Source organism: Ceratina calcarata, unplaced genomic scaffold, assembly GCF_001652005.2.
Source record: "Ceratina calcarata isolate Rehan_Ccalc_2016 unplaced genomic scaffold, ASM165200v1 scaffold329.2, whole genome shotgun sequence".
NCBI classification, from domain to species: Eukaryota; Metazoa; Arthropoda; class Insecta; order Hymenoptera; family Apidae; genus Ceratina; species Ceratina calcarata.
The window spans coordinates 1,492,181-1,502,648 of record NW_017155624.1 but is presented as its reverse complement, the minus strand read 5'-3'; the positions used below and the strand labels follow the sequence as shown (position 1 = coordinate 1,502,648).

The following is a 10,468-nucleotide window of genomic DNA, read 5'->3' as shown; positions in this document are numbered from 1 at the left end:
AAAAATGGAAGCACTAGAAACGAATATTTTGACCAAAACGTGGCTATCAAAAGAGAACACCTATTGAAAATGATCGGGATAATGGCAGCTATTAACCGGAGAATAGGTAACGCCGCAAGGTAGCCGAGAGCTGGCTGTGGCTGCTACCGAAACGGCAACAGGAAGCGAATTCAAAGTTAACTTAACGACCAGCGTGTCATCTTAGCCGAATGGATATTAACTTCGGGAGATATTTCTCAGGTGAAAACTTTCTAACGGGTTGAAAGTTACAGCGGTGCATGATTTTAAGGACGTGACTGGGCGTCCACAGGACGCGGGAAAAGACAAGGGCAGAAAACGGAGGCGAAAAGATGGATAGATAGAGAGAGAGAGGAGAATCGAGTCGGAACGGCTACGAGAGAGACGTGTCCTGCGTGAGGATCGAGAGAAAGCGAGAGAAAAATATAGAAACGGAAGAGAAGAGGCGTCAGAAGGAGAGAGTGAGAAAAGAAAGAAAGGCGAGGGAGCTATATTATGTTCGCTAAAGCAATGTTACCAACTCGAGAACTGGCGAACTAGCCGACAGTAAAATCCATTTTATGTCTCCCTCGTAAAGCCAGTCAAATGAAACCCGGACTTAGTTTTCATACGTGCACCCACCCGCCATTTACCCGGCCAGGCCAGACCTTGTTTCCTACCACGCCGCATTCAAGACAAAGGCTTGTAGCCGACTTTTTCGGAGCTCGACACGCCGGTACCCTCTTCAGGGTGCACTAAGGCCCGCTGCCGTTGACGGCCGTGATTCCAAACGGTTTCATTTTTCCTCCGATCGTTCGCTTTTACGATATTTGATACGCCTGCTGATTACTGTGGTAAATTGTCTGAACAGCTACCTTTTCTATGAAGTCTTCATTCAAAATGAGACATTTCAGTTGAAAGATGGTGGAATACAACACGGTATTAAGAAATCATCGACGTACGTAATTCATATGAATTCATCAAACAGTATTTTACTTCAAAAGTATGTTTCGTAGGCAATGAAACTAATTACGTCTATTCCTATCCTGACGTCTATTTCCTTTACTTAACTGCCGTCGATATTTCATCTACGTTCTAACATTTTCGTAGCTTTCAAGCGGTGCAATATATTTTATGCTGTGATTGAATCCTCAGCGAGAATATTCTCAGCATCAGCGAAATCATTCACGGCGAAAGAACAGATTAAAAGTTGAAGTCAGAAAATCCTAGCGAAGCGGAAACTTTCCCGGGTACTAAAACTTGGTCGCATCGTAAAACGAGTCTTGTCGACATATATGTGCGCTTGGGAAAGCATTGTGACGATAAAAGGCTGTACCACGGGGGTTAGACTTCTCAAGGATTTTTCGTATGCGTTTCGAGTCCGTCGTTTTAAGGACCATTTTAATCCGTGTACATTCATTCACTTTAATCAACGAAATCTTCGAACAACCATCGAAAACATTAGCCATCTTCTTCTCGGTTAAACAATATGGGACTCTTCCAGGAAGTTTCTAATTCTTATAAATCCTGACATTCTCGAAAATCCTCTATATACAAAAAATCCGACTTGACATTCTTATTTATTTTACTTTTTCCTACATAGCATGATTATTCTGAATGACAACATGAAAAATTAAAAGCACCCTTCTTGTATAAATTATTTTCAAAAAACGGAAATTAATTCCGAAAACAATGAGCATAAAAAGACGGAATACAAGATAGCGAGGGGAAACAGGGAAAATGAGAAAGAGAGAAGGGTTGTTAGTACAGCTCGTAACGAGGTCCGTAACGCTTACGCAAGACGACCCCATCAAATGTCACACACATCTATTTAACCTATTGACGCGTGGTTGGAAATATTACTTCCATTCATAAAACCGAATTGCCCGGAGAATCGACTATTACTTTAATACTGCGTTAAACCAAGAGGAACAAAATATTCCCTGTCCATTTCAAAAACACATGAAACTCACAGCAATAGCACTTTTATCTTATCCATGATTAGTAAATTCTTTATTATTTCATTCCATTTGATTATCTACTTCCATGAGTTAATATTGCTTGTAAAATGTTTAATTATTTATTCATCTCTTACATTTTTATGGATTACAATTATAATTTTGCCACATTTGAACCAAGAAACTACATCATTTTTCTGACTCCGTTCAGAAATTCTGCGACCTTTTCCCGTTGATGAGTTCGTCTTTCCCAACGTTTTACGACTTGTTTTCATGACTTTCCAAACAGACGATACGCGCGAAACTATTTTTTCTCATCGTCTCTATTCGTTGCCTCTTTTCTCTAATTTTAACTGGCGGAACACTGCAGTCACTTTCACGCACTTTCCTTTCAGAGTTTGAGGGTTCGGATTTCTCTTTGTCTCTTTTTTTTCTATTCGCAGTCCCGTCTTGTTCCTTCTACCTCTTTCTCTACCACTCTCATCCTCTACGCTTTTCAAGCTGTTTTATTAAGGCACACGTTCTGTGAAGAAAGACAGGGTTGATGGGCCATATAACTTCTTTTTCTTCGACGACATGTTGTTAAGAGCATTGTTTAAAATGAATGACACAGTATTCAATACTAACAAGACGGTCTCGTGTTCTTCTTCGTTGTCATCGAGCACGGAAATGTCAAGAGGAAGCACAGATGCAACGGGATGTTCTTAGTGGCAATAAACGTTGAATAAAAGAAAAATAAGAGCAAAGAGAATTTGTCAATGACCCAGGAAAATTCGAAATGAACGATAAATCTTAGTATCGACTTCAAGTGGAAAAATGTAGATTCGTTGGGGAGGTCTTAAACATCGAGACACGTTGTTGTATAGTCGTAAAATCTCAATCGACATCTGCGGGTTACAAAAAAACCCCTAAGCAATGATGAAACATTGAAAGATGATCGGATAAGGACAGAAGCGGCGGCCCGGGAGAGAAAGAATGAACGGTCGAAATAGCTGCAAGCGTGCATTCACTTCGCCGTGCCGGTTGATGTTCCATTCTTTTCCGAGCCGGCCTTCTTCGCCCGATCGACCGTGGGGTGTCTCATAAAAGTATGATTTACAACTAAGCCGCCTTGCAATCTCCTTAACCGACGATGATATCTCGGGGAGGCCACCGCGCCGCGTTTCGAAATTTCATCGAAAGGTAATTAAAACGCGGAAGGGACCGAATTCTAATTGCCCGACGCTGAATCATTAAAATATAGTGATGTTACTTCCTGTTTGGTGCTCTTTATAGGAGATCAATCGGGAAACGTACATCGTTTATATTTTAATTATATATTTCTATTCAACTCGAAGAAGACATATTTAAAGCACTATCTCGGTGACGCATATAAATATTCGCATACATGTAAAAGAATTTTTATCTACACGGAAACAGATTAATCGAAAGCACAGATCGATTCTTAAGACAAAATCTAAAATCTGGAGAACTGTCATATTTTGTAGAAAATACTTTAGAGACAAGCGCAGGCTGGTAAAGGGGTCGTAAAGAGGATGTAAAGAGGAAAAGGTATATACGTAACTAAAATCAAAACGACTATGGTACTTGTAGACCTAGAGAGGGTTGAGGTTTATCATCCCCTGGCAAGTGCTTTCAAATTCTCACTGCTACTCCGTTCGCAAGAGGGTGGAAAGACTATAAAATCGGAGCGAATGTTTCGAATAATAACCCGTCGAGCGTGTACCTCTGGGTTGATTATTCAAACTAGAAATTTATCCCCTTCGAGCACGTCCACTGTGCTTATTGTTACGCTAAATAATTCATAGAACAGAAAATCGTCATGTGTCATGGAAAATATTTCCTGTTTAATTTTCAACGTATTCTTTCAACTTCTTTATCCCCGTCGTCTCTCAGGTATTCAAATACCAGACGACGAACGTCGTACCTACCTACCTACTTTCTTTATTCTGTTCGTTCTACTATTTTCTAGATTATCGTGAGAAGAAATCCGATGGTAGGCGGTGTTCTTTTCATTAACGAGACGCGTATTCTGGGTGGACCCCGGAGTCGACTCCTACCAAGGTAGGCGCTTGACAGACGTCGTATTTCATAGAAGCCCGGCTGTATTTTCGCGCGTATGACTTTAACTGTCGATGCGGACTTCGCTTGTATTTCTCCTCAAGTTTTACTGGCGCTAGGTCGACCGCTCCAAGCCGTAAACGTCAGTCCCCGCTAAAGCCCCGGCTACGTTCGCTCGTCAGGTTCTCCTCTTCAACCTTCTTCCTCGCTTCTCTTCGCCTTTTTGCATCCCGCCCCTCCCTGCCTGCTCCCTCGTCCAGAGATCCCGGGGAATCGTCCTCGACGGTTCAGCCTTCCCTCTCCCTGGCCAGAGGCGAAACCAAAGGAACCAGCCTCGTCGTTTCATTCTCGATTCTTCTCGCGGGGGCTGATTTTGCGCTCGACGTACGTACTCCACTACTACAACCAGTCCAGGATTCGTTTCGCATTTGCCGATTTCTTTAACCACGCACGGTTACCAAACAATCGCGTAACGTTTTTCGGGCTCCGCCCGGATTCGAGACTTGTTGCAATTCTTTCTGTCCCCAATAACCTCTTTGTTACGTGACGAAAACGAGAAGCAATAAAAATAAAGAACATCTAAATTTGATAAATTTTGATAAATTCTTTTTCTCACGAAGCTTCGCTGAATGATTAGAGCATTTAAGTTCCAATCGCAATCAGTGAACATTTGTTGAAAATAAACGGTTTCGAGAAATTCGGCTCCCGTTCCGACTCGAGCAGGCAGGTCTCGAGGGTCGACCGGAAGGCGTTGGTACGTCTGGAGGCTTCATTAAGGATGCAATATAACGTGGTTTTTGTCGAACAAACGAAGGGAGCTGGCTAAGCCGCGAGAGAGCGGTCGGCCGCTTTTAAAAAAGTTACGACGAGATTTTATGGGGGTTTAATTGTAGCCCGCGACTGTGGTTAGAAAGTAGTAAAACTCCTTTTGCCAGCGAAGTCTGTTGCATTGCTTAGCGTTCTCCGGCGTACGTAGGTACCGCGAATACGTGGAAGACGCGACGATGATGATGAGGAGGAGAACGAAGAAGAAGAATCCGGCGGTCGGGGCTCACGCACTTCGCCGCTGTTAATTATTGCTTTGTCTTGGGAATTGCGCGCCTTCATTCTTAGAGAATAGGGCCGATGATCGCCGTCAAGGTCTCGCGGTGTTTCATCTCTCCTTTTCCCTCCCCGGTTTATATCCCGCGCTCTAATTACTCTAATTTCATTCCTAAATCCACTTTCATTTTGCACTTTTTCAATCTCTGAGACTCATGCTTATACCTTTTACGAGAATATAAAACACGGATCCTTTCATTTCTAAATTATTTTATGTACAATCCAATAAACACAATCAAATGAGAAATGAGTCAGAGATTAGCTTTTACGAAATATCATTTCTTAATAAATGCAATAGGCGCTTAGATAGGATTTAATTTTTATTTTTTAATGATCCATTGTTCTCAATAATTCAACAGGAGGCGATTAAATTGTGAAATTACTTATCCCGACTGTACTTTTATTTCGCATTTTCCATTTTAAACGCTACACGCCCAATACCGCGAAAAGGCTTAACATACGTTCGGAAAAATCGATTTAGTACTTAACGGTAGAAACGTGTGTGGATTTTCTTACAGAGTATTTCATCACGAGTCGAGGTATAAATTACATTATCTTTACGATTCACGTGCGAAAAAATTTACGCCTATGGTGCACAGAATCTCGTAATGTTCGCGAAAAGATTAGATCTTTAGTGTCGCACATTTAGACCCGGTGAAATATACAAGCTGTCTCTCGTTGACTATAGCATCGCTTGATCACCCCCTTAATATGTTTACAGGATATTTTCTGCGATCCGGCTGTAAATCCCGAGCGCGGCTGTTTAAATTACAGAAGGAAATTTATGGAACCAATAAACTTTTCTTCGAGGCTCGTGTTCGATACGTTCGAACCTTTATTACAAACTACCGTCCTATGCCGATGATAAAATGTGTACTTTAACTTTGTAGACAGGGACGAATCGGATCTAAATAAGAATCCAATATATGTATATTTGCAATAGCAGCATGAAAACAGGTTTAGGCCCGAATTTATAGTCGTTTCTCAGTTCTCAGTACTCAATTTTCAATTCTCAATTCTCAGTGTTTAGTACTCAACTGTTTGTTGCATATTTATGCAAATATGCGGCTGTTCATAGGACATCGAGCTTATCCTCCACAACCAGCACTGTAACTCATCAATTGTCGTTTCATGTGAATCTGGTAAGAGACGATTACAATAGAAAATACAACTGTGTTCATTATTACTAAATTATACGGCAAGCTTTTGATTTGTAATTATTGTGTCATAATATGCTCATAATATTCTCTGCCACTGTCGAACAGTTTTCACATTTTCACATCGTACATATATAATATTAAGATTTTCGTGTCCACAGATTGATCCCCTTTTCGCTCGTTTAAACGAAGCATTAATGTCGTCTATAGACGAGATGAGGATTCACCTATCCCATTTCTCCACGCGGAAGCCTTCAGTCATGGAGCACTGTTATGGAGCTTTAAACTTGGCTACCAGCAATCCAGCGATACTCTCTCAGTCTGCATGATTCACGTACTGTTTACGACCGGTAACCAGGAGGTCGTGATCTTTCTCTCGGATTCCTCCGCAATTTCGTGATGCAACTAATAAGTGCAGGTAAATTCAAGACCCACGATCCGCAATTAATCATGACATTTGAAATGTTTCAATCGAGACCACGAGATGATCTAAGTTCTTATTATGCACAATCGCAAGTATGTACTGGGAGTAATTACGTTCAGAAATCACTTTTCTATGTAGTAAAATTTATAAGCTTTGAAAGAAAATTGGAAAACAACATACATATTATAAATTTCAATATTTTGGTATTTGTGTCGCGTTGCGATAGCGTGTCAGAAAAATGGGAAGCCAAATACAAAGCCGCGTACGAATAGGATATAAACTTCGATAATACGAGGTACTTATAAAATGTATTTCTCCTGACGTCTTTCCTTTGTGGAGCACAGTAATCTGTTATCAAGGAACGTCAGTCATTCGGGAATCGTGGAACTATAGTTCTTATTAAATGTTTGACTCCTGGGGTTATACCGTCTATTATTTCTTTACCCAATGAACTCTGTGCAAACTTAAAAATACAATGAAATCGATTTAAGAGGACGAGAAATAATTAATATTTGTCATCCTGCTATACTTGTTTTCAATGTACGAGGCACCGGCTTTGAACCGAGTAACTAAATACTAAAATAACAATTGTTCACTTCGTCAGGATAGAGACAAGTGAATCATATTCAAAATTTTATAACAAATTAGAGATCGGTATCAACTGCTTATAATCAGATTTTGTCTCGATCAATGAAACGAAAGTGTGATTGGCCACGGCTTTTATGTAGCAATTAACAAATTACAAATAAGTGGTGATTACTAACAGATGTTCGACACGCATTAACGTAAGTCGATAAAAGACATCGGCGTAATGGTAGATAAATATTAAAGAATCCACGGCTATGTTAATATAAAGTAACGAGCAAAGGGAGTGGAACAAAGGTGGTATGTGATAAAGGCGATGTAACAAACGGAAGCGAGTATTATAAAAATTGTGGATAATTAAAATCAGCAGCTGCCGTGTAGCAGCGCTTCCATTCCGTCCTGGCGGACATTCCATCCGAACGCGTTTGAGGAACAAAATTCCCGATAAAGCCAGTCGGGAGGGTACCCAAGAGGCCTCGTAAATTCGATTCTTTATGGTGTTGTCATCGTTAAATCTGAAACCGTACCTTTAAGCTCGCGCGTATAGCGGACGGTATATTGGGAGCGGCCCGGCCGCTTTGATGAAGTTGGTCGCGGGAATCGTTGGTTGCGGTTTGAAAATTTCTCGCTAAGAGCGAACGACGAAATGGAACGGGAACACACGTTCGACGCAACCCCGTTCGTCGTCGTTTGCTCCTGTTTTGTTTCACGAGCCAAAAACTTCTTATCTCGCGGCTTGATTTATGTCTCGGTAAAATCCGATCACCGAAATCGTACTTGGCTCCTCCAATTTAATCCGAGCTGTTATCAAAATTGCCCGACAGTGAAATATCCTTTACATCATCTTAATGATTCGATTTTCTTTTTATACCGTGAGTTATTCTACCTCGATCCCTTTCAACGTCGCAACTCGCAAAGTCATTGATTTAACCGTTTACCGTCTCGTGGCCGACTATAGTGCAGGAGTTTTACAAATGTTATAAATTTTACTTTCTCATCTGTTCAACGAGGATTACCAGTTAACATCGTCATTTTAAAACTCCCTGTACCTGGTAAAATAGTCATTTGAAATTCATTTGGATGGCGCGCCGTTGAGGGGCCATCACGAAAATTGTCCGGAGTATGTAAAAGCTGCAGAGAGGGTGAACGTAAAATCGGTGATGAGAAAGAAACGGAAGAAGGAAACATAAAGGGAGCCGAGAAATACTTTGCTGGTCTATAAGCGAAGCGGTCTGACTGGCTCTCGAATGGAAGGGCATTTTATAGGATAGAATCTCTGTTTTACGAGCGCCGGATTTGCGATTACGACTTCGACTTCGAACGGTCCATACAAAGGGAAACTATCGTCGATTGGAAAGGGAACCGAGGGAGAAGAAACTAAAACTTTATATCCCAAAACGAAACTAATCTCTCTTCTTCGAACGTTTAAATGTTTCATATGGCGGGACTCACCGAGGCTACGTAGAATGTTCCGGGGGGCTGGATCCGTCCGTGCTGGACGATACGCTGGCGGTCGGTACGTGAGTGTGCAAGGGATGCGTGTACAGCGTTCGGTGAGCAGGATTCGGAGGCGGTGTTACCCCTATGTAGGGCACCTCTCCCTCGTAAGTCGGAGCCTCCGCTTGTGGTGGTGGTGGCGCGTACGTTGCCGTCGTGTAGTAGTACATCTGATTAGGCTGGACCATCTTGATCGTCTTCCAGAACTGCATCATGCGGATCTCCTCGTGAGCTGATCGGAAATACAAAAGAATTACCCGTTATTTGATATTATCATCGAATAGACGTACTCGAGCGAAATCGCAAACGAAATGTACAAGTAAATGAATCGTAATTGTATGTATTCGCATTCAATTAGGTATCGTAATTTCTCCATGCTACAGGAAATGAGATTGAAAGCAAGCCTTAAGAGAGTAAGTAAAGACAATTGTTTTTTACGAGGCTTTCTCCTACAGAATGTGGCTCGATATCACGTATCTATTGCCTATGGCCGCTGTTTCTATCAGCGAGCGCTACTGCGCTACGTAACTCGAGAACGCAGGTTAAATTCATATACGATCTTTCCCTGTCGATTGATACGTATTCTTCTATTTCACACAAGTTTTTTAATGTCTGCTCACGATCAAGATTCGATTCGATCGTAAACGATCTTTTCAAGACTTTACCCACGCATTAACGTCCACCTGTTTAAGAATTAAGTTCAAGTGCTGGCAAAAGCGAAAAAACGGACAAACGTTCAAAAGAGCAATCATGCGTACATTTACAGTTCCTCTTCGCCTTCTCGTATTCCTCCACCATCATTCCTCCAATAAATACATATTATAATCCGGCGATCCTGTTTCACGAGTTGTATGTGATTAAAAACGCGACACGTCGCGCCCACAATCTTCACACCGATGAAACAGTCGAATCATCGAGAAAAGAGACTTACACAAGATGGGTGGGAACCTGCTTTCATCAATCGACCTGTTCTCCACAATGGGACTCGGGGAGCCACCGCACCGCGAATATCATCCACGGGACATTCCGAGAACGGAGGCACCCTGAATTCAACCGAGTTATAGCCAATAGGAAGAATCCAGCCATTGTTCCGTCAAGATGGCCGATCCTTCGAGGCGTGGTTTGAACAACGGCCTAGACGTATGTATTTTACACTTATCCACGTGTACGTACACGGAGGACCTATCATTAAGGGACAACAAATGCCACTAACACAGTCCCGTGGTTGACTGGTTTATGTGCGCCACTCGCTCTCCTCGAAATTGCTATTATTCATTCTTAATTGTTGCCTGTACCCTCACGTTTTGCCGGACTAATTAACGGCGTTTTAGTACTTCCACCGCGTTTAACGCGAGGAGCCTACTGGCAAGGGAACGCTTGCAACAGGTTCAGCCCAGTCGGAAATACGGACAATTTTATAATTTTGAAAATAATTATGTGTAAAACGATAAATAAATAATAAAATTTAGTCGCAGATATCTTTTTCTACGCGAAATTATTTTCTCTATGCAGTACAACAGCGCTTATGTTTGATTCATCTTTCTTAAGGATGTACAGGCTATACATATACTTAAAAAATTTTGTTATTATAGATTCCTATTACTATTAAAAAGCTACCTGCAAAATTTTAAATCAATTCATGGGTTTTTTGAAAAATTATAGTGACTTAAAATTTGCATGTACTCTTA

The 10,468-nt window shown here is 41.4% G+C and overlaps 1 protein-coding gene across 2 annotated transcripts in view; it reads right to left on the bottom strand.

Moving 5' to 3' along the window:
* Positions 1-10,468, bottom strand: part of dsx (transcription factor doublesex) — a 57,762-nt gene that overhangs the window by 3,829 nt on the left and 43,465 nt on the right. For both annotated transcript variants that reach the window (XM_018024375.2, XM_018024374.2), the window contains one exon: positions 8,736-9,012. The gene's annotated coding sequence lies outside the window, so the exon portion shown is untranslated. The remainder of the gene's footprint in view (positions 1-8,735; positions 9,013-10,468) is intronic.